The sequence below is a fragment of the Penaeus japonicus genome, unplaced genomic scaffold, assembly GCF_977035675.1.
Source record: "Penaeus japonicus unplaced genomic scaffold, GWHDUDI00000001_assembly GWHDUDI00000012, whole genome shotgun sequence".
Lineage (NCBI taxonomy): Eukaryota > Metazoa > Arthropoda > Malacostraca > Decapoda > Penaeidae > Penaeus > Penaeus japonicus.
In genome coordinates, this window is record NW_028234414.1 from 45,278,837 (window position 1) to 45,281,336 (window position 2,500).

Consider the following 2,500-nt stretch of genomic DNA (forward strand, 5'->3'; position numbering starts at 1 on the left):
CTTCCCCTCGCCTTCGCCCCTCTCCCCTCGCCATTGTTGTTCCTCTTGTCCGGATCTTCAATAATTTCACACCCATGATGAGACCCTCCTCCCCCCCTACACCCCCCCCTTCCCCCCTAACCCCAGGACCGAGCCGTGACAATCAGGAATCAAATTAAACTAATTAACTTCTTTAATGATTCATCCCCAAGGACCTATTAAGATGGGAGGGAGGGAGGGGGAGAGGTGGATGGGGGTGGGTGGGGGGGAGAGAGAGGGGAGTAAATCACCTCCTACCGCTCCTGCTCCCCCGGAAGCGGCCTTTGTGCGTTCGCTCCCCCTCCCCCCATGTTCATATCTCTCTCTCTCTCTCTCTGCCTCTGTCTCTGTATCTATCTCTGTCACTCTCTCTATCTCTCCCTCTCTCGCCTTCTTCATATCCCTTTCATATTCTCTCTTTCCCTTTCATCATCCCTCTCCCTCTTCTTCTTATCCTCCTCCCCATCTCTCTCCTCTCCCTTTCCCTCTCTCTAGTTCTCTAAATCTCCCGTACCCTACCCCTCTCCTTTCCCTTTTCCTCCTCCTTTTCCTTCCCCCTCCCCCTCCCTTCCTCCACCTCCTCCCCTCTCCCTCCCCCCCTACCCTTCTGTGTCTCCCCCCCCCCCTTCTCATCACCCGCCATAATGGTCTGAAAAAAACAGCCCAGCACTACTTCACTAATTGACTTTATCACGGCCGATTACATTTGCGAATTAAGCGTCTGGGACCTACTTACTTATCGCAACGGTTCTAAGGGACGGTCGGGGGGGGGGGGAGAGAGGAGAGTCAAGGGGTGGGGTGAGGGTAGGGGAGAGTAAGAGAAGGGTGGGGGAAGGGGAGAGTAAGAAGAGGGGTGGGGTGGGGTGGGGAAGGGTATTGGGAGGGGTGGGGAGGGTCATGGGAGTCAAGGGGTGGTGTGGGGGAAGGGTAGGGGAGTCAATGGGTGGGGGAAGGAAAGGGGAGGGTGGGGGAAGGAAAGGGGAGGGTGGGGGAAGGCTAAGGGGATTGTAACGGGGAGACGAGTGGGGGGGAGGGGTGGGGGGGAGAGGAGGATGAGAAGGGAAAGGGAAAAGAGACAATGATAGTAAGTAGCATGTAAGTCTCCGATGGAAATAACGTAGAACATAGCTTACAAAGTCGTTCAAGAGGTGATGATAACAAGCGGTTAAGGGGTAAAGATGCGCTAATAACAAGTGGTTAAACGTTATAGAGGCGATGATAACAAGTAGTTAAATGTCATAGAGGCGATGATAACAAGTGGTTAAAAGTTATAAAAGCGATGATAACAAGTGGTTAAAAGTTATAGAGGCGATGATAACAAGAGGTTAAGTGGTAAGTCCTCGCTTTTCGAATAAGGGTGATGACAGTAATGGCGAGAAAAGTGCGTGATGATCACAAGGTGTCACGGGTATATCGTTGCTGTTAGATAATATCATCTGTCTCGAGGCGGAGCGAAAGCAGATGCCTCTGAAGGAAGCAACGGCTCCTTGTTCTCAGGTTTGGCGAGGTCGTCGGCATGACGCCCCCAGCCCCCCCCCCCTCCATCCTCCTCCTTCCATCTACTCCTCCCCTTGCTTCTTTCCTCCGTTATACCCTGACTCCCCCTACCGTGCTTTCTTCTCCTGCTCCCTTAACCCCACCGTAACCCCGTTCCCCTTTATGCTTTCCTCTCCTCTCTTCTCCTTCTTTCCCTCCACCACCTCCACCTCCTCTTCTTCCTTTCCCTCCACCTCCACTTCTTCCTTTCCCTCCACTACCTTCTCGTCCTTTCCCTCCACCACCTCCTCCTCATTTCCCTCCACCCCCTCCTCCTTCCCCTCCACCTCCTTCTCTTCCTTTCCCTCCACGCCCTCCTCCTTTCCCTCCACCTCCTCGTCCTCCTCCATTGCCTCCATCCCTCCACCTCCATTCCCTCCACCCCCTCCTCCTTCCCCTCCCCCCCTCCTCCATTCCCTCCACCCTCTCCTCCATTCCCTCCACCTCCACCACCACCTCCTCATTTCCCTCCACACCCCATCCCTCACCCCTCACCCCTACCACCCCTCACCACCCCAGATCCCACCGTTGGTAAAACCATGATTATGGGAATTCGCTGCCTTATAGGCCTAATTGATTCCGTCGCCGATTTATCGCCGCGGCGCACCGGGGCGCACGCAACTCCTACCGTAACATCTGTCCCGTAGCCGTGCCCGCTTGGGTCGCCGTCGCTCGGGCATGTTCCCAGCGCGTCGAAACTCTTTAAGCGTTGTGCCAGATGACGTCGCATTTTTTTTTTTTCTTTTCTCTCCGACTCGAGTTTTCGGTCTTCGGTTTCGCGTTTATACCCCCTCCACCTCCTTCGTATCCCTCTCCCACTCCTTATCCCTAATCTTCCCATACCCGCAAAGAAATCGAAAAGAGAGAGAGAGAGAGAGAGAGAGAGAGAGAGAGAGAGAGAGAGAGAGAGAGAGAGAGAGAGAGAGAGAGAGAGAGAGAGAGAGAG